Source organism: Lithobates pipiens, unplaced genomic scaffold (assembly GCF_037356315.1).
Source record: "Lithobates pipiens isolate NorthernLeopardFrog02 unplaced genomic scaffold, aLitPip1_a1.2 Scaffold_8, whole genome shotgun sequence".
In the NCBI taxonomy this organism is placed as follows: domain Eukaryota; kingdom Metazoa; phylum Chordata; class Amphibia; order Anura; family Ranidae; genus Lithobates; species Lithobates pipiens.
The window spans coordinates 487,564,357-487,586,642 of record NW_027507903.1 but is presented as its reverse complement, the minus strand read 5'-3'; the positions used below and the strand labels follow the sequence as shown (position 1 = coordinate 487,586,642).

At 44.5% G+C, this 22,286-nt stretch overlaps 1 pseudogene; it reads left to right on the top strand.

Moving 5' to 3' along the window:
- Positions 1 to 15,335: 15,335 nt before the first annotated feature.
- Positions 15,336 to 15,490, top strand: LOC143964683 (U2 spliceosomal RNA; annotated as a pseudogene).
- The last annotated feature ends 6,796 nt before the right edge of the window (positions 15,491 to 22,286 follow it).

Genomic DNA, 22,286 nt, shown 5'->3' with positions numbered 1-22,286 from the left:
AAGGGAGATCGGTGTTCACAGCTGTCCCTCCTGCCACACTGATCATTCCAGGCTGTTTCCTGTGCGCTCCTCCGGGCCCCCGTCCTCCTTCTTCAGCCTCGCTGTGTCCTCCTCTTCTGCCCCCCCTGTCCCCCGCAGCTGGCTTCCCTCCTCTCCTCTACCGCCCGCTGCAGTGGGGAACTGTCAGGGTGGAGAGTGGAGGAAGATACAGGTAAATATGTCATTTAACGGCCCGCACCTTTTCTAAATTGGACACAGTGAGCAATCACTACTGATCACTCCTGTGGCCCTGTGAAAACTGAGTAAAAAGCAAATAAACTGTGCTTCAATTTATGAATGAACGGGAGCTGCTGTCTCCTGTCCATTCATCTTCAGTGCTGAGAAAGGGACTGGGAAATCCTTAGGGCCCTTTCTCTGTCTCAAAGGGGAGATGTTAGGGGTCTGTTTACACCCCTGATATCTCACCAAAGAACACCAAAAGGGGTGGTTAAAAAAAATACAATAGATATTAAAAAATGAAATCGTAAAAAAATTAAATAAAAAAAGACTATTACCACTCCCCCCTGCAGTACCAACACCGTCCCAATCTCCTTCCCCCAATATGCATTGCGAAAAAAATTGTATTGTAAAAAAGTCAATACGTAAAAATAAAAAACTTCTGACACTGTCCACTGCCCTACTGACACCGTCCACCTACCCACCACCCCCTTCCCCAGAAGCACTGTGAAAAAATATTTAAAACAAATATTTAAAAAAAGAATGATAAACAACAAAATTGTAAAAAATATACTTACAGTGGAATGTTTTTTGTGTAATTGCGCATAGTTTATATACTGTTTTTGTGCGTGTTTGCAAAATTAAAGTGGGCCGGTCTGGATGCAATCCAGGGCCAAATTTTGCCCTGCTGGAGCTAAAGAAATCAAAAATCCTAACCAATTGATTGGGTAGCACAGTAAAGCCTGCTTAGAGCAGAAAGTATTCACATGTCTCATTCCGTCATATATTACAAAAGTAAGAGGGTTATTCCTCATTTTAGGACAGTGGGCAGAGCCATGCAAATCACTTTTTTGTACCCCCTTAGCCATGCACTTTGATAAAATAGCCTTATATTAGAGCAATTTATTCTAAAAGACATACAGCTGGTTCAGGCTTTTGCCCATCATCAGTGCAGTGTATGGGAACCATGGCTTCTACGGAGTAGGTCTTGGGACCCAACAAGACAATCTAACCATTATGGTAAGAATGGGCTATGGCTGGGTTCACACTATTGTGAATAGGATGCAGAATTCTCCGCATCCAATTCGCATGTCAGGAGACTGTGAATAGCTCTCAATGGAGCCGGTTCACACAGCTCCGGGACAGCTGCGCAGCAAATTGCACAGGAGTTCTGTGTCCATTTCAGGTCCGAATTCAACTCAAAATTCAGACCAAAATCGGACATGAAATGGTGAACAGGGATGCATTGGACCCCTTCCATGAGCCCCTCTACGCAAAGATGTGAACTCAGCCTCAAGAAACCAACTCAGTGTGTAGCACAGTAAAGTCTTCCTAGAATAGAAGCTAGTCACATGTCTCATTCCATCGCATATCCCAAAAACGATAGGATTATTCTTCATTTCTGAACAGTGGACAAAGCCATTCAAATCACTCCATTATGCCCCATCAGCCAGATACTCATCCACAATAGTGTATAGTAGGGATGCACCAATACTCAGTGCTGTCTTTTTGGCCTAGGCCAACAAGGCCCAGGGCAGCACTTTGCGGGGGTGGCAAGAAATCTGCCCCCCACACGAGAAAAAGCCCCCACGACCTGCCCTACCGATTCCCGGCTCCCTAGGCCTCCCCCCGCCTCTCGCCTTGATGTAGTGCAGCACTAGTAAATATTATGGGCAACAGTAGTTTGGGCGTGCTTGGCCTAGGGGGGTGGAACGACTGGCGTCCCCATAAGCGGCTGGTGACTGTCTGCATCCCATTTGACAGATGGAGGTGGGGCCTAATGCTCCGCCTACCCTCCTCCATGCAGCTTTCGTTCACTGGCTGCATCTTCTCCCCGGCCCGGGTCTGTTTGTGATGATAGGAGGAGGAGGAGAGAGAGAGAGAGGAGCATGAGGGGCCAAGACAGCAGGTGAAATTAATTTCTATTACTACTACATTGCTCATTTCTGCTATATTTTTATGTTTGGATCTCGTCTCGATTTTTTTAGACTGGATGTTTGTTTGATTCTCACTCATTTGATACGTTTAATCCTTATTACTTCCACTATTTCCTAAAGCGCTTAGGTGTACAGGTCCCATTTTGCTCACATTTATTTCAATTACTGTATATATTGGCGTATAACATGCACTTTTTCCCCCTTAAGATAGGGGGAAAATTAAGTGTGCATGTTATACGCCGATATAGGCTGCCACCGAAGTGAAGGAGGGGGCGAGCGAAATAGAGCCGGATCTCCTGTGTACTCGGCTCTTCTCGCAGTCATGCTCAGTCCCACCCCGTGGACAGCTCCTAGCATTGACATCCCGAGATTGGACTGGCGTTATGTCCATAATAAAATCTGGGTCGAGGGGCGGGACTGGGCGTGACACCGAGCCGAGTACACAGGAGATCCAGCTCTGTCTATTTCAGCAAGGCTGCAGATGGGCCCTGAGCAGGCGTAGTGAGGAGCAATGCTGCAAATGGGCACTGACCAAGCTGCAGTGAGGAGCAAGGTTGCAGATGGGCACTGATTAGGCTGCAGTGAGGTTGCAGATGGGCACAGATCAGACTAAACTGAAGCTGCAGATTGGCACAGATCAGGCTGCATTGAGGCTGCGGATGGGCACTAATCAGGCTGCATTGATGCTCACTGACCATTCATATGCTTCAAAGTGGTTTTTTTAAAAAGTTTTTTTCCTGAAACTTACCCTTAAATTGGGGTGTGTGTTATACGCCAGCGCATGTTATACGCTGATAAATACGGTCATTTGTATTACTATTGTAATGTGCGTGTGCCAAGCAGCCAATAACGTAGTGCTCAATAGGGATGAGCTTCGAGTTTGACTCGAATATCGCTTGTTCGGATGTTCGTTGAATTGCGAATGTTATGGGCCGTTCGTACTAAACTCGAGTGGCGCGTCATGGCCCATAATTCACTGCGGCATCGCAGTGCATTGCTGGCTGATGATTGGCCAAGCATGCACTTTGACCCACATGCTTGGCCAATCACAGCGCTGTCTGTACAGAGAGTCGTAATTGGCCAAAGCCAGGGTGGCTTTGGCCAATTATGGCTCAGGGGGTTTAGTAGACGCCCCATACTATATAAGGCTGCCTGCGTTGCGGCCTTGTGTAGTGTGTTGCGGCAGCACAGAGAGCTAGACAGAGAGACAGTGTAATTTGATTTAAGTTAGATAGAGTAGGCAAGCGAGTCAGTTAGCTGCAGTTACAATGTATGGAGGATACATATGCATCCTAGGTGTTGTGTGTATATATACACACACACACACACTGTATTAGGGATGAGCTTGATGAACATCGGCTGTTAGCACGTTTGGCGAATACCGAATGTTATGGGCTGTTCGCACCAAATTCGTGTGGCGCGAACGGCCCGCAATGCACTGCGCCATTGCTGGCTCATGATTGGCCAAGCATGTACTGTGACCCCGCACGCTTGGTCAATCATAGCGCTGGCAGCGAGGAGAGCCATAATTGGCCACAGGCAGGATGCTGTTTAGTACACGCCCCACACTATATAAGGCCGCCAGCCTGTAGGAGTTAGTGGGTGTTGTGTGCCTTCAGCGCAGTATACACCTGTATCTACCCTTTATTGCTGTTCTCTAATTGAGCCATCTGCAGGAGTTAGTGGATGTTGTGTGCCTCCAGCGCAGTATACACCTGTATCTACGTTAATTGCTGATTTCTAATAGAGCTATCTGCAGGAGTTAGTAGGTGTTGTGTGCTTCCAGCGCAGTATACACCTGTATCTACCTTTATTGCTGTTCTCAAATAGAGCCATCTGCAGGAGTTAGTGGGTGTTGTGTGCTTCCAGCGCAGTATACACCTGTATCCACCTTTATTGCTGTTCTCTAATAGAGCCATCTGCAGGAATTAGTGGGTGTTGTGTGCATCCAGCACAGCATACACCTGTATCTACCCTTTATTGCTGGTGTTCTATAATAAAGGCATCTGCAGGAGTTAGTGGGTGTTGTGTGCCTCCAGCACAGCACAATATACACCTGTATCTACCCTTTATTGCTGGTGTTCTCTAATACAGCCATCTGCAGGAGTTAGTGGATGTTGTGTGCCTCCAGAACAGTAGACACCTGTATCTACCTTTATTGCTGGTGTTCTCTAATACAGCCATCTGCAGGAATTAGTGGGTGTTGCGTGCCTCCAGCACAGCACAATATACACCTGTATCTACCCTTTATTGCTGGTGTTCTCTAATACAGCCATCTGCAGGAGTTAGTTGGTGTTGTGTGCCTCCAGCACAGTATACACCTGTATCTACCCTTTATTGCTGTTCTCAAATAGAGCCATCTGCAGGAATTAGTGGGTGTTTTGTGCCTCCAGCACAGCACAGTATACACCTGTATCTACCCTTTATTGCTGGTGTTCTCTCATACAGGCATCTGCAGGAGTTAGTGGGTGTTGTGTGCCTCCAGCACAATATACACTACCCAATTGCTGGTTTTCCCATCTCCCTGCAGGCCATTACCATGTCTGGAAGGCCAACAAGGAGAGACAGACAGGCACGAACCAATAAAAGAGGGCAAGCAGGCTCTGTGTCTAGAGACAACAGTGCTGGTCGTGGACGCGGTGCATCGTCATCAGCACATGGCCATGGGACATGCTTGTCCTAATTTTCGGCAGCTGGACGTGTTGAGCCGCAACATGCCAACGACTTGGTAGAGTGGATGACCAAGCCCTCTTCATCCTCCTCATCCTCTCTCACCCAGGCTCAGGGTACTAGCAAAGCAGCTGCCAACGCATCCTCTTCCCTCGTCTCAATGTCATCATAGTCACTCCTTCCCTAGACCCACCATGTCCTCCTGAGGAGTCCCCCAAACTGTTTGAGCACAGTGTTGGGTACATGCTCCAGGAGGATGCCCAGTGTTTTGTAGGCTCTGATGATTATACTCAGCTAGAGGAAGGCAGTAGCGTGAGCACAGAGAGAGAGGACGCTCAAGAAGGACAGCAATCTGGCAGTCATGTTCCACAAGCTGCAGCATACTGACAGGTTTGCTCCAGTGATGAAGAGGGAGGGGATGATGAGGTCACTGACTCCACGCGGGAGGCACATCTCCAACGAGGCAGGATGCCCTCCGGGGCCAGCTTAGGGGCAGCACACCGACTGAATCACACCGCAGAGCTCCGTCTGTGCAGGGAGCTGCCTCTGCACGTTATTCCAAAAGTTCATTGGTGTGGGCCTTTTTTGAGACGAGTGCATCAGATCGCACTGCTGCTATTTGCAACATATGTCTCAAGCATATCTCACGTGGCCAAAACATCAGCCGCTTGGGAACCACATGCTTGACCAGACATATGTTGACCTGCCATGCAGCTCGTTGGCAAGTGTACCTCAAAGACCCACACCAAAGAACAAAGCGGACCTCTCCTTGCTCCTCATCAACTGGGATCTCCAACCCCACTAGACCTTCAGTCCTCTCTGAAACCTGAGGGGAGAGGACACCCATGCTATTTTTCTCCATGATTTTCATCCATATTGCCAGGACCAGACATTACATTAAAGCCGCAACCAGTTTTAAATTACTTTTTTTCCTTTAGAAATGTCATTTTTTGCAGGGACTGTTCTTAGCCCGGGAAACATGCGCCACTTTACAGGCATACTATAGGCACCCCCTGCTTTCATTTTAAATGGCCGTTTTTAAATCTTTTCTTTTTTAGCACTTTTGATTCCAAATGTTCGTGTCCCATAGACTTTAACGGGGTTCTAAAGTTCGCGCAAACTTTCGGTCCATTCGCAGGTTTTGGTGCGAACCGAGGGGGGGTGTTCGGCTCATCCCTAGTGCTCAATATGGAAATAATATACAGATCATGATATTGCAAAGTGATCCATGCTACAGGAGCGTTGGAGGGAATTGCATGTGATTCGGACAGGAATGACGCCGCATCACATGCGATTCTTTGCAGTGTGATTTGCACCTATTTATTTTGTATTGACGCGAATCACACCGCAAAGTATCGCTTTCGGTATTTGAGTATCTGGTTGAGTACCGATACTTGCGCAAATGCTTGGTTACAGAGCCGATACCGGTATTGGTGCATCCCCAGTGAATAGTGTAAATATAGCTTGATATTGTATAGCTATTTGTTCAAAACTGCATACAAATGATTCAGGCCTTTGACTATCATCAGTGCAGTGTATGGGAACCATGGCTTCTATGGAGTAGGGCATGGGACCCAATGAGAACTTACAGCTTATAATAAAAGTTGAAAGCAAAAGAGCACAGTTAAAATGTTATACAGCTTCTTTCCTACCTGCCACATTATTTCAAACTCTGTCTAGCCAGTGCTGTGATCCAGGCTGCTCTGCCAGACAGTATGGCCAGCTCAATATCTGAGCCTAGGATTACACAACAAAGTTTTAGCAGTAAATTGATTAGGTCATCACTATATCTTCTCCTCTAAGCAAGCTCCAGGAGTTAGACTGTCAGCATGGTGTACTGTTACAGAAGAAAAAGAGAACGTTGGGACTTTAAATGAGGCAGTGACCGGGTAAGGTCAATTGCCTTCATCCCTAACCTGATTGCACTGTTACAGAGTCTGGCTCACAGTACTGCTATTGCCTCCTCCAGTCTGAGTGCTGCTGTACTAGGAGATAATAGGGGGATACTGTAAATGTAAACTCATATACACCAGCAGTATTTAACCAGTTCCTGTCTGGCCTAGAGAAAAATGGTGGTCGCTCTAGATCTGGGTGGACGTCATATGACACAGCCGATTACAGATCATTGTACCGGGCTTCTGCCGATACCATGTGATCACTATAACCAATCATAGCAGATCACATGACAATTGTGCACAATGGATGGCTTCCATTCATGCTGTCACCAGTCGGTGTCCCTGATCACCACCACACCAGTTATATGATGATGTTGTACTGCACTGGTGCAAGTATGGAAATAAAAGTAAAAAAAAAAAAAAAAAAATGTTTTTATTTGTTATTTCCTATATTTAGACAAAAAAATTACAAATTAAAAAAACTCGCCATGCCTCTTACTAAATACCTTGGACTATCTGCTTTGCAAAAATGGGTCATTTTGGGAATATTTGTACTGTCCTGGTATTTTTGGACCTTAAAGTCGAGGGCCACCCTAAAAAAATTAAAACATTAATATTCTTAAAAAATAAAATAAAAATTAGAATTTTTTTTTTCTTTAACTTACCAGAAATCCCTGTTTCTAGGCAGTCTTCCTAATCTGCCTCTTCCTACTCTGCGGTGGTCTTCGGTCTTCTCTCCTCCTCACGTTGTCTTCTGGGTAATGGGGTGTGCTGTGTTCTGGGAACTATGTGTTTCCTAACACAGCGCGTCCCATTCACAAAGCGCTGTGCGACTCGCGCATGCGCAGTAGGAAACGGGCAGTGAAGCCGCAAGGCTCTAATTCCTTTTTCCCTTAGTGATGATAGCGGTGCTGGACCCCGAGAGCCAAGGGACCGGTCAGCCTCGGGCCGCCGACATCGTGGGCGCCCTGGAAAGGTAAGTGTCCTTATTAAAAGTCAACAGCTACTTTTTTTTTAGCTGCTGACTTTAAAAAAAATAATAAATCCCCGCTGGAACACCCCTTTAAATAGGAACTGCAGTCTGCTCACATAATTTGTAATAAAAACATCTTTGCCATTTCGAAGCTTCCCTCCAACCATTTTGCATATTATTTTATATATACTGTGATTCTGTACTTGCCAAATTTGCTGCAGAAATCTCCCCCCACTAAGTCTCGCTGCACCCATTTTATCTGTGGGCAGCTGAAGCTGCTGACTTTTCACTTCCTGGATTTACCTAGAGCACACCTCCAGCTCTGCAGCCCTGCAGCTTTCATTTGCCCTCTTATGACTCACCCCCTCTCTTCCTGGCAAACTCTTATGAGAGAGAGAGAGAGCTGTGCATGATGTCATAATGATGTCATAAGCCTAGCCTAATGACCAGACAAGAAACAGGAAGTGGGCTGTATTAGATATTTACTAGCAGAAAAAAAATGTTTTACTATCCAAACTTAAAACAACAAGGGCAGAAGATTTAATAGATGGAAAAGTGAAAAAATTACTGAAATTCCACTTTAAGAAATGGGATAGGCAGTCATTACATCAGGACTGATCAATTTACAGATATAGATATATAACATACTTTGTGGACTGCATAACTTTCCTACAGACTAAATAATATACAGTAAAACCTTGGATTGTGAGCATAATTTGTTCCAGAAACATGCCTGTAATCCAAAGCACTTGTATTTTAAAGCAAATTTCCCCATAAGAAATAATGGAAACTCAAATGATTCGTTCCACAACTATTTATATATAAATCCTTCAAGTTTGTAGTCCATATAAAAAGATTATAGTAGTGTGATAGGTTGTGTAAGCATTAAAATGTCCAGCTACATTTACCGTACCAGAGGCTTACCTACTGCTTCACAAAATAACCACAGCAATACAGGGTCCTGAGCAGTAATATTCACAAAAAAAAAGTTTAAGGTTGTTGTCCCGTGTGTGCGGGCCCCTCTATGCACCTGAAAAAAGAAATTTAAAACTGTGCTGCTCCTATAATACATATATAGTATCATATACTGCTGAAATCAACTAAAGTGCTATTCAAGTGCAAATACAGTGCATACAGTATGTGCAAACAATGAAGTGCATACAGTATTTACAAACATTAAGAAATTAAAAAATTGTAAAAACATCAAAGGTCATCAAAATGTTAGGAAATATGATGACACATAACATGCTTTGCTAGTGACTTCATGTGCCGATATAGTGCAAATATATAAAGTTCATCAAATCTGATGTGCGTGGTAAACAGAATTCAGTGCCTCTGTGACTGTCTGTGCTCCCCTCCTGGGTCCCCACTCACCAGATAAAACAGAAAAAAGAGCCTGTAAGTAGTGATGATTACTGTCCACTGGGTGGGCTGGTGTGTCCTATTTGCATGGACTGGGTTCTCCTATCCTCCTCCACTGAGTTAGAGGTCCTCCACACTTTCCACAGTTAGCAACCATTCAAACAAAGTTAGGGCAAAATGGAGGAAAGGGACATATAGTGTAATACTGCGAGGTTTATTGAAAAAGATTAAGAAGCATTACAATTACATCAATGAAATGAAAAACATGCGAATATTGCCGCCTTGGCATCCAAACAGCCTTCACAGATCCTTTCTAGCTTGACACCTTTCGCCCCTCCCACTGAGCATCATCAGAAGCTTGTAGAGTCTGTGATTGGCTGTCTTAGCCCTTGTACACATGGTTGGACATTCCGACAACAAAATCCGTCAGGTTTTGTCCGACGGATTTTATCTGAAAAAGGCATACACGGTCGGACAAAGTTGTCGGAAAATCCGATCGTTCGTAACGTGATGACGTTATTTAGTTACAACGGGACTATGTTCAGGCTAATAGCCAATAGCTTTGGTTTAGGTTTTGGTTTAGGAATTTGATCTGAGCATGCGTGGCACTTTGTCCGATCGGAATTCTCTACAAACGATCAGACAAAGTCCGATCGGATCATGTTGTCGGAAAATTTTTATATCCAGCTCTCAAACTTTGTTGGTCTGACATTCCAACAGAAAAAGTCAGATGAAGCCCACACACGGTCGGATTATCCGACAACACGGTCCGATCGGACATTTTCCGTCGGAATGTCCAACCGTGTGTACAAGGGCTTATATATTTTAAGTGCTTCCCACTACACCCTATTACTCCCACTACTCCCACTGATGGCACAGTACGAACTACAGTTCACTTCCCGGTTTCCGCCGGAACGTCTATGCTGAGACCGGAAGTGGTCATCGGCTATAAAGTTAATATTATACTCATAAAGGATGTAAACAAAGACCACTTCCTGTTTTTGCCAGAACCGGAAGTGACGCATATGCCGAGACCGGAAGTGGTCATCGGCTCTAAAGATGATATCCTCATTGCAAGATGAAAACATTACTAGCCTCATTTCCTATGGACAGAAAATAGGCAAAAACCACCATCCAGGGACTGAATCTGTGACTGAATAAATAAATAAATAGACCACAATGTAATATATATATATATATATATATATATATATATATATATATATATATATGAAATATTAACAAAATTACTTTCAGTTTCAGATGGAACCGGAAGTGACATATATGCCGAGACCGGAAATGGTCCTCAGTTCCAGGAATGTGGTTTATTTCAATGCAAACATTACTGTCCCTACTTCCCGTATAAACAGAAAGTGGCCAAACGCCATCTAGGGTCTGTTGGTGGGTACTGCATTAATATAATTCCTTACTATATCAATGAATAGCTAAATAAACCCTAATCCATACTGTCATCCAAAATAATACATATTAACATAATCATCAATAAAATAATACCAGAATGGTCATATCTATATAGCAGAAAACACATATCAATTAGTGAAAAACAGATATAAATTAAAAATTTTAATTAAAAATGCACATAGTAAAATAAAAGATAAAAATTAAAAATTACTAATAAAACAGTTAATGTCTAGGTCCACATTTAACCCTTTAGGCGACAATGACTGTAATTTATAAATCCACTGGGTCTCGTTTTGCGAGATAGCTATCAGAGTATATAATGCAGTCCGTGTAGTATATATATTACAGTTCTGAGTATACAGTGCAGTCTGTGTAGTATATATTATACAGTGTAGAGTATATAGAGCAGTCAGTGTAGTAGGGCCGAAACAACTAATCGATTAATCAACAACTGATTGATTATGAAAATAGTTGTCAACTATTTTCATAATCGATTAATCAGTCAGCCGATTAGTTGGCCTGCATACTGAATGCATTTGTTTACATATCAGGAAATACAGTGCAGCACACATAAAGCTCAGTTTTTACCTTGCTATAGGGGCACTCTGTATTATACTGTACACTGTATGAAAATTCCTTTGAAGACGTTTTCTATTCTGCTCTTTAGTTTTCACCCACAGTGATGGGAAAATTCAAATATCGATTTGACCCCACTAACGATTAGAAAATTGAATGAACGTTCTTAAAGCGGGAGTCCGCCGTTTTTTGTTTTTTTTTAAAAGCCAGCAGCTACAAATACTGCAGCTGCTGACTTTTAAAATAATGACACTTACCCGCCCAGCGCGCCCCCGATGTCGGCACCCGAAGCCGATCTCTCGATCGTCTCTCGGGTGCTGCCGCCACCATCTTGGGTATGGGAATCAGGAAGTGGAGCCTTGCGGCTTCATTTCCCGGTTCCCTACTGTGCATGCGCGAGTCGCGCTGCGCAATAAGGATGGTCCCCGCTGTCTCTGGGATCCGTGTGTTTCCCAGCAGACAGCGGGGGACTTTCGGAAAGGGGCGTAGATTCTGCGGAAAGGGGCGTACCTTCTGCAGATATCTATGCAGGAAAGGGGGTGCAGATACCTGTACTGTACAGGTATCTGCACCCCCCTGAAAGGTGCCAATTGTGGCGTCGGAGGGGGGGGGGGGGTGGGTTCCAATGAGCGGAAGCTCCACTTTAGGGTGGACCTCCGCTTTAAAATTACTTATTTTTTTTGAAGAAAGACATTATTTTTGTATGGCTGGCATAAGTGACAGCAAGCGCAGGTAGCGTTTATCACCTGCCTATGACAAGGAAGTCTGTCATACATATTATTTTATAGTTCTGTCTGAAAAACAGACTTTAATTTATTTATTTTTCTTTAAATAAAAAATGTGATCTCTGAGTCTGATGATATTTACCAGATTCAACCTCTAATAGTATATACAGTATATCTCTTTTGTCTGTTATTCTCAGAGTGGATTAGAGATTTTACTCCCTAACCATATAGTTGGTTATTTAAATTTACCACTGCATAGAGATATTTATGAATAAATTTCCTTTTTTTTAACTTTACATATTAACTAAATTATACACCACACTTTTTTTTAAGGTTATTATCCGATTCATCGATTAGTCGAAACAATAATCGGCCAACTAATCGATTATGAAAATAATTGTTAGTTGCAGCCCTACAGTGTAGAAAATATAATACAGTGGAGAATATATAGTGCAGTCAGTGTAGTATATAATACAGTGCAGGGTATATAGTGCAATGCAGAGTACATGATACAGTGTATTGAAGTGGTTAAGGGGAACCCTATGACAAAATTAAGAAAAAAAAACGGCGTGGGGTCCCCCCCCAAAATCCATAACATGCCCTTCGGGTCTGGCATAGATTTTAAGGGGAACTTCACGGCAAAATAAAAAAAATGGCAAACCCTTTTCTAAGCAAACAGCCTGGCAGGACAGGAAAGGGAGGGGACAAGCAAGCACCCCCCCCCCCCTCTTCTAAACCATACCAGGCCACTTGCCCTCAGCATGAGGAGGGTGCTTTGTTTTGCCCCCCCAAAGCACTTTGTTCCATGTTGATGGGGACAAGGGCCTCTTCCCAACAACCCTGGCCGATGGCTGTCGGGGTGTGCGGATGGGGGACTTATCAGAATCTGGAAGCGCCATTTAACAAGGAGACCCCCAGATCCCGCCCCCCCCATGTGAACGGGTATTGGGTACATTGTACCCCTACCCATTCACCAAAAAAGTGTCACTTTTTTTGGTGAATGGGTAGGGATATAATGTACCCAATACCCATTCATATAGGGGGGGGGGGCGGGATCTGGGGGCCCCCTTGTTAATCATGGGGACAAGTTGCTTTGGGGTTGTTGAGGGCATGTGGTCTGGTATGGTTCAGATGGGGTGGGGGCAATTTCTCATCTCCCCCATCCTGACCTGCACACTGCTTCCTTGGATAAGGGTCTGATGTGGATTTTGGGGGGGGACCCCACTCCAATTATATTTTTTACATTTTGGAGTGGACTTCCCCTTAAAATCCATACCAAACCCGAATGGACTGGGGAGAGACCCCACGCCATTTTTTTCCTTGATTTTTTATCTCTATTGCCATGAGCCAGCAATACATTACAGACGTGAACAAGTTTAAATTACATTTTTTCCTTTAGAAATGTCATTATTGCTGCGGCATGTTCTACATATCGCACATATACCCACAGGCGGTGGTTTCAGCGGGGAGCATCGATAATTTAAAAAAACTATTAGATAAGCACCTGAATGACCACAACATACAGGGATATACAATGTAATACTAACAAAAAATCACACACATAGGTTGGACTTGATCGACTTGTGTCTTTTTTCAACCTCACCTACTATGTAACTATATGTAACATATGCACCACTTTACAGGCAGACTAAGGGGACCCCCCAGAGACAATATTTAAAGAAATATTTCATTTTTATTGTTTCACGTTAAGCATTATTAAAATCACTGCTCCTGAAAAAGCTGTTGTTTTTAAAACTTTTTTGCATTGATACATGTCCCCTAGGGCAATACCCGGGTCCCCATACACTTTTTATGGCAATAACTTGCATTCAAGCCTATAAAATTAGGACTTTTCATTTTTCATGTTCGTGTCCCATATACTTTAAGCCATTCCGATGGACAATGTCCGATAGGACAGTGTTGTCGGATAATCCGACAGTGTGTGGGCTCCATCGGACTGTTTCCATCTGAGTATCTGACGGACCAAGTTTTCCAGCTGGGCTATAAAATTTTCCGACAACATGATCCGATCGGACTTTGTCCATAGTTTCATAGTTTCATAGTTTCATAGTTAGTAAGGTTGAATAAAGACACCAGTCCATCCAGTTCAACCTGAGTGAATGCCCACAATTGTCCCTATCCCTGTTCATTGCACGCTCACATCGGTCCCTACCCTCAAGGAGCCCACAATCCAGGTTCCCATTCATATATTAGGGCCAATTTTTGGACAGAAGCCAATTAACCTACCTGCATGTCTTTGGAGTGTGGGAGGAAACCGGAGTACCCGGAGGAAACCCACGCAGGCACAGGGAGAACATGCAAACTCCAGGCAGGTAGTGTCGTGGTTGGAATTTGAACCAACAACCCTTCTTACTGCTAGGTGAGAGTGCTAACCACTACACCACTGTGCTGCCCCTCCGATCATGTGTAGAGAATTCCAATCAGATCACATGCTCAGATCAAATTCCTAGACCAAAGCTATTGGCTACTAGCCTGAACGTAGTCCCGTCCTAACAAAATAACGTAATCACGTTAAGTACGATCGGATTTTCTGACAACTTTGTCCGACTGTGTGTATGCAACAGTTTGGGACAAAATCCGACGGACAATATCCGACGGATTTGGTTGTCGGAATGTCCGACCGTGTGTACAAGGGCTAATAGGGTTTGCATGTTCGCTAGAACATTTTGCCTGTTCGAGGTGCTCTGGCACGAACCGAAATGGGGGGGGGGGGGGGTTGTTCGGCCCATCCCTAATGCTTGGAAATGAAAGAATATATTACAATACATTACATCACTTCCCAAGTGGTATTCTGTCATACAAGAATTTTCGTAACTTCAATAACCTTTTGGTTTTCAATATGTGACTAGCATGCTAAAAAAACGATGATCATTTGTCTGGTCCAATATTCTTATCGTCTGTACTAGGTAAAATTAAGCTGTTTTACCTGCAAAGAACATGTATTACTGTCCACCCAGTCCTGAGATTTACACAGATCTGCCACACAGCAAAGCTCTGTCTGGCAGTGCAGGAGACCTGATTTTTTACTCCTGCAGTTCAGTAACACAGGTTTTTTTTGCTCCAAGCCTGTGACTGATCAGTGAAAAGGAGAAGCATCAGACAGGTGAGATCATATCTTTGTCGCTCTACTTTCTCCTATCATCATGCTTTTTGCATAGGCACAACTACTTGGATCTTTGTGCTGATTTTTCTGCTCCCAGTCTGAGCGCTGCTGTATAGGTATTGCAAAAGGTTGATACCAGGCCATATTCAGGTAATTGCACTGCTTATATTTAAAATGACTGATGTAATAATAAATACAGAGATTGTGTCGTTTGCATCTTTATTCAGCTCAGTTTAGCTTTAAAGTATTAACAAAAGCCAAATTTTTTTAAGTATATGGCTATGGATAGGATAGGAAATGGTTAGGACTCCTGCCTTTTTTTTGTCTTCATCCCATTAGGGAGATTTCTATTTACTTCCTGTCCTTGTAAAGTGAGGGAAAATCCTCTCCTAAACAGTTGTCACCAGAACAGTTTTCCTCATTGGAAGATTTTTCCTCTGTTCCTGTGGCCTTTTGGCTAAGATCAAGTGTAGTATCTGTTCTTATCAGTGTCCAGTAGGTGCGCTCCAAGGTTCGTCTGGTCCTTTCAGATAGGAGGGTTGTTATATATTGCTTCTGCTGGTTTGATGGGAGTTCTTATTGGACCTTCCCAATGGCAAGGAAACTGAATAAAACATGCACCACGTAAGGTATAGGTCAGGAGTACTTCCCTGGCGTGGAGGGTTTCAAGCAGCCAAGTGCCTCTTCATTTGAACAGTGCTACCTGGTGTATTCATGGGCTGGGAAGGCAGACAGCTTGTGGTGTCAAGTGCCCCCCAGGAGTGACGCACTGGGAGTGCTCTTATTATCACTGTGGGTTTGAGACCTCAATGTGAAAATGAGCTCTAGCTCAAGACACCCTTGCTTTTTTCTGCACTACGCCTCATGGGCTTAGCCTTTTGGCTGAGACTGGGGCAATTTTTGTTACCAGGCCAAAACGCTTAGCTAATGGAACTGCACTGGCACTTATTTATTTCCTCCACATGTGTACTTATGGTTATGTTGCCTTTTTCACTTAGGGTGAAGGATGTGGGTCCTTGGACCGACTCTGAAGTCTTAGTGGGAGGAACGAAGCGTGGTCATCAGGTTCTTTCCTCCCCTGCATTGGGTTGGGGGTCCCTCTTTGGTAGAGCTCCTCACCTAGTATTTGGTGGTCTGCTATGACTGAGAGGGGTCCACAAGGCCTTTTGACTAGGTGGACCTGAGGGTGCCTAACACCTGTCAGAAGCCTTGTGCCCTGGGGGGTCAGGGAGGGGTCCTATATAGTTGGGAGGTGGACCAGAGACACACTTTAAATGCACCACAACTTGTAAACATAAATTTCCTATCACTTTAACAATAGTCAAAAGGAAAAATTGAAAAGATGAAACTCTCCAGTCTGGACACAGTCACCAATTAGGACCTAACGGGGTTTAACTCTCCCTCACTCCATACAAAACTGAAAAAAGTTTTGGCTTTAGATACTTTTTAAAGCCCAATTGAATGCATTCACTACTGTAATGCAGTCATGTTGCATCATGTTGTAAATATGTTATTATAGGGCTACTTGCTAAACAATGCAACAAAGGTTACAATTCCATGTGCTGGCAGCACACTGGGAAGTCGGACCCCTGCTCTCATACATAAGCAGTGGCATGGGTGTCCCCCAGGTCAACACACTCCTGCACACTGTTCCAATCAATGTTGCTCTAGCTCCCTATGCAATGATTGATTGAAGCAGTGAGCCGAGGGTGTGTTGGACCATTGGAGACCTGCGTGTGTGAGAGCAGCAGTTTGACTCTTCAAAGTGCTGCCAGCACAGGGTATTTTTTACCTTGCTTTGGGAGTAAGCAAAACAAACTGTAAAAATGCAGCGAATTCCATTTTTTTTTTCATTTATTTTGTTTTTTTTGGAAAGGACAGGAAATTATGTGAATTTTTTTGCAGGGACACGGACATTGTAGAGTGGAGAGAGTAGAATAAGGGGTTTAGTCCTTCTGATATTCTTACTATTGCTGTCTGTGCTTTCCAGTTTTGGTGACAACCATCTTCTTATTTCTTGTACAGGTTTCACAGGTACAGGAAGGGGAAAGCTACCCAATGGAGTCTTAAGCCTAGTACACACAAGCCAAATGTCAGGTAGCATCGGCCGGTGTGTACAGCAGCCAGTTCGACAGAAGCTGACCATTTGGGGCATGACCAAAAAAGGTCTGCCAATCGGCTCCCGACTAGAGTGTCCTGTTGGGGGGATGTGGGCATCTCCACTGTCAGAACACTATAGATCAGCAGGGGAGATTGCTGTAGTAACATTGGATTGTTAGTACAGCAGCTCCTCCTGAGCCGTCAGTTTTTTTGTATAGCGAGCTGAAAAAAAAATAGTAGTCTGTACCAGGCTTTAGACAGAAAAAAGAACCTAAAAAAAGAGTGCATTTTGCTCATGGGCCCTTTCCACTTTTTATATTCCAAATAATTATCTATGGTGACTGTGCCATTTTTAAGTCCTCCCATTTACATACAATTTTCAAGTTCTGATAAAGGGAGATATCTTTGAACTTCTTGAACCAGTTGGCTGTTTTATATTGTCTTGTTTTAAAAGAACACCAATATTAACAAATGTTGGACTCTTAGTTCTTTGGCCTGGTGCTCTCATTGAACACTTTACACATGTATTCCAAACTATGGGACCTTGAGACAAGGAGTACCCTGTTTGTGGTAACAGCAGCCTCCCAAAGTCATTATGCCTCATATGAGTTTGACTAACCTTCTTCAACCATGAGTCATGGATGAGTCAAATCCAGCTCCTCAGTCACAAATGCTCCAGAAATAAAAAACGGAAATTTGAACCTTTCCTACTCTATCCAAAATTATAAAAAAAAAAACTTTGGCTGGAGTTAGGCTTTAACGATGTAATTGCATGCCAGCGATCTGACAGACAGAACAAGGGCCTAGCCCCAAGGACAGCAACCTTCACTGTGCCTAAGTAGGCTGACGATCAATTTCTAAAATTTCAATGACGATGCCTGCTGCCATTACTGTAAAAGCATAACTTCATGGAGAAATCAGGATGACTTCAGACTTAAAAGGGGAGACAGGAGACAACCGTGTAAGTGGGGACAATGAAAAGATGCAGAGGGGCGACAGAGCGAGACATGACACTGCGGAAACACGGTTGGCTACAGATGACAGCGCAAGGTGCAGACAGCTTTGTGCATTGCGGTACATCAAGACAAAGATGAGACAGCCCTGAATGTAGAACGGTCTCAATGCTTGGCCTGGCGCTACAAAAGTGATGACAGCTTGAAGACCAACATTTTAATTACTAGAGAAAACAACTGTGAGGCTGGGATAGGGAGAAGCATCAGCCACACATAGCAAGGATGATTGGACGGCTTTGCAAATTGCTCTACATACTATGCAGCACTTGCTAAAAACAGGCACACGGCGTTTGCACAATATGTCATGGCAGCAATGCCGAGTGTCACAGGGGGTCACATGTGTCACACCTTTACAAGCTTGTAAGCGGGACACGGAAGAGGGAGCTGTGATAACAGATTAGCATCTCCTATTTTTAGGCTTTAAGTCATCGTCTTTTGTGGGATGACCGCAAATTCAAAGAGACAGCCAATCATCAAGCACTTAATAGTGGTCTTTCATGCTCAGTTTTCCCTGAAAGGACACAGTATCAGATCACTGTAGCCTCAACGTGGGCATGAGAACAATGAGATGAAGAATTTTTGCCATGCTTGGCTGGCACTGGAAGGGGGGGTTAGAGAAAAGAGTGACAGGAGAGGGGATAATTACAGGACGTCACCTAACACACCAACTGCAAGTGGGATCAAAGTGGGCATGTTATCAGCATGACTCACGGCGTTGACGCTGGGCACAGACAGACAAGAAGTGGAGAGGCTGCGAAGGGGGTTGGCTGTAGCGTCATTAGACAAAAGGAACACTCAGTGCAGACAAAGGTCAACTTTTCCCACAGGATGTAAAGTGTCAGGAAGTAAGAGGGTGATAGTAAACAGTGCCAAGGCCCAGTTTGAGCCACTTGGGCACACAAAGCCTGTATTGATGAGTTGAATTAAGTTTTCAGGGTATGTTGGTGCTGTATTGCACAATCTGCAGTAAATTATTCCTGTACCAGCTGAGAAAAATGGGCATGTGGCTATAATTAGATGCTATTATATGCCCACTTCTGATTGCCTGTTGGAAATAGCACAGGGATTAGCCTTATTTGAGAATTTATATTTTCCCCAAATTTTGTTCAAAATCAGAAGGTTTTGGAAAAATGTCCCAGATCTGGTGAAATGCTTAGAAGTGAGCTCTAGTCACAAATGTTGAGAGAAGATTGGGAGGGGAGTATTTTCTACCCTATGGTGAATCAAGTTGATGGCTACAATGTTCTACTGGTGAGTACTTTCTATTTTATAGAGGGCCATGTTGGAGGGTGTTATGTCCTGTTGGTGTTGTAATCATAAAGGTAGAGAGAAAGTCATGAGCAGAGGAATTCTACATTACAGAAAATTATTTGGAGGGTGTAATATCCTGGTGTTGGTCTAATCAGAAAAGTAGGGTATTTTCTGGCCCATAGTAATACAGAGGTTACCACCCAAGGTCCATGTGGTTTAACTCACAGAATTTATTAGAAATTTAAAGCGGAACTGTAAGAGCTTACCTAGGTTGGAGTCCATGGCGCAAAGATGTACGCTCACCCTTGCAAATACACACAGCCCACGGTAACAAAGAGATAAGCTATCTGGGCTGTGAATCTTTGCATGGGGGCTTGACAGGAATAGCCAAGGGATAGTCAAGGTAAAGCCACAGTCAGGGATTCCAGAAGTTGGGATAATGATAAACAAAGCCAGGGTCTGAAGCCAGGGTCAGTCTTGGACTCTGGAACACTGCAACAGAAGACAAGAGCACAGAAACACTTGGCAAACACTAGAAAGACAATGAACCGCTAAAGCCCTCAGAGTGAGGCAGTATGTTATACCCAGCTGATTAGGTAACCTGCCTCAGCTGATCCAGGAGTGACAGGTACTGATTGCAAGGAAAGATCCAGAGAAAAGCCCTCAGTATTTAATACAGAACTAGGCTTGGTTGAAAAGCAGGCAGAATTAAGAACTGAGGAGTGGCTCAGAGGCAAAGCAACAGGAACACTAAACAGGTAGTCATGACTCCAATACCTCCTAGAGCCACTTGGGGCATGACCATGCCTGGCCGTCTTCAGGGCACGGTAGGGACCGTGACAGTTCCCTCCTCTTAGGAATGCCCTCAGAACATGAAACAGCCTTATTTCCTTTGGGCTTTCTTTGTTTTAGAAGTTCCAGCTAGGGAGACTTTCGTCGCTCGCAAGGCTCTTTCAAAACCTTCAGGTCCTGCTTATGGACTATGGTGCCATTCAAGGCATACATACAGTCAGGAGGTAGCGGGGACACAAGCACAGGAACTTCAACTTGAAGCAGGGACACCGGCACAGGAACTTCAAGCGGGGACACCGGCACAGGAACTTCAAGCAGGGACACCGGCACAGGAAATTCAAGCGGGGACCCCGGCACAGGAAATTCAAGCGGGGACCCAGCACAGGAAATTCAAGCGGGGACCCAGCACAGGAACTTCAATCTGGAACACGGGCACAGGGACATCAGACCGGGCAGCAGGTACCAGAACATCAGACTGGACAGCAGGCAAAGGAATTTCAACCAGGGACACCAGCACAGAAACTTCAAGCGGGGACACACGCACAGGAACTTCAAGCTGGATAGCAGGCAAAGATTCAAGGCAAAGGGGTGACAGGAAGGATCCTAGTAGTACCCACTTGCTGAAACTTTGGCCAAGGTGGACGAGTTGGGCAGAGGGAGATAAGGTGCCCTCTTACTCCACAACAGAAACAGAGTCCACAGCCTCTCTTCCGCTCTCTCTCTTTTAGACAGCTTGGACCGGATGGACCCGATCTCCATGGGTTCCACATCATCCAGGGTAGGAGTGGGTAAAACCTCAGGAGCGTCTAGGCTTTGAGGGATTAGGGCTTCAGAACTTGGCACAGACTGGGATGGCTTGGAGTCGTATCCGTACAGGGTATTCCTGTCCCTGGGTACCCGTAGGCCATGTGAACTAGGGGCAGACTTGGGAACACTGGTTTTCTTAGAAACTGTAATATAAGAGTCCAGAGCAAACATGAAAGCTTCCCAGCTGTCCAAGACTGGACTCTTCTCCTGTAATAGCTGAAAAGCCCCTATCTTGATTAACCCAGTGAGAAGATTGATGGATGCGTTAAACTTTATAAAGTCAGAGCTATAGGCCCTAGGCTTAAGAGCAAACAACAGCTCGCAAACCATTCCTAAAGTTCAAGAATGAAGCACGATTCATTCTCAGGCATCACAACAAACGGTTCTGGACATGCAGGTTCCAAGGTTAGGTGTACCGTGCCTTTAGACAAGCGGACTTCTTGCTGCAACTCAGCAAGGGTCTGGCCCAGGCTGGAGACGTGCAGAGCAAGGGAGGTGAGCATCCTGTACATCTCTGCAGACTCCATGTTGGTCAGTTCATTATGTGAGGGCTTATCTAGGTTGGAGTCCATGGCGCAGAGATGTACGCTCACCCTTTCAAATACACACAGCCCATGGTAACAAAGAGATAACCTGGGCTGTGAATCTGTGCATGGGGGCTTGATAGGAATAGCCAAGGGATCGTTAAGGTAAAGTCACAGTCAGGGATTCCAGAAGTCGGAACAAAGATAAACAAAGCCAGGGTCTGAAGCCGGGGTCAGTCTACTCATACTGCAGCACTGCAACAGAAGACAGGAGCACAGGAACACTTGGCAAACATGAGAAAGACAATGAACTGACAAAGCCCTCAGAGGGAGGCAGTGTTTTATACCCAGCTGATTAGGTAACCTGCCTCAGCTGATCCAGGAGTGACAGGTACTGATTGCAAGGAAAGATCCAGAGAAAAGCCCTCAGTACTTCCTACAGAACTAGGCTTGGCTGGAAAGCAGCAGAATTTAAAACTGAGGAGTGGCTCAGAGGCAAAGCAACAAGAGCACTAAATAGCTAGTCATGAGATCAATACCTCCTATACCGCAATACCACTTGGGGAGTGACCACGCCAGGCCATCTGCAGGGCACGGTAGGGACTAGGGATGAGCTGAACACCCCCCGGTTCGGTTCACACCACAACCTTCGAACGGATCTAAAATTCATACGAACTTTAGAACCCTATTAAAGTCTATAGGACTTGAATGTTCGAAATCAAAAGTGCTAATTTTAAAGGCTAATATACAAGATATGCAACAGACAACACCAGCAATAAGGGGTATCTTCAGGTGTATACTGTGCTGGAGGCAAACAACATCCACTTTAAATACAGATGCCTGTATTAGAGAACACCAGCAATAAAGGGCAGATGCAGGTGTATACTGTGCTGTGCTGG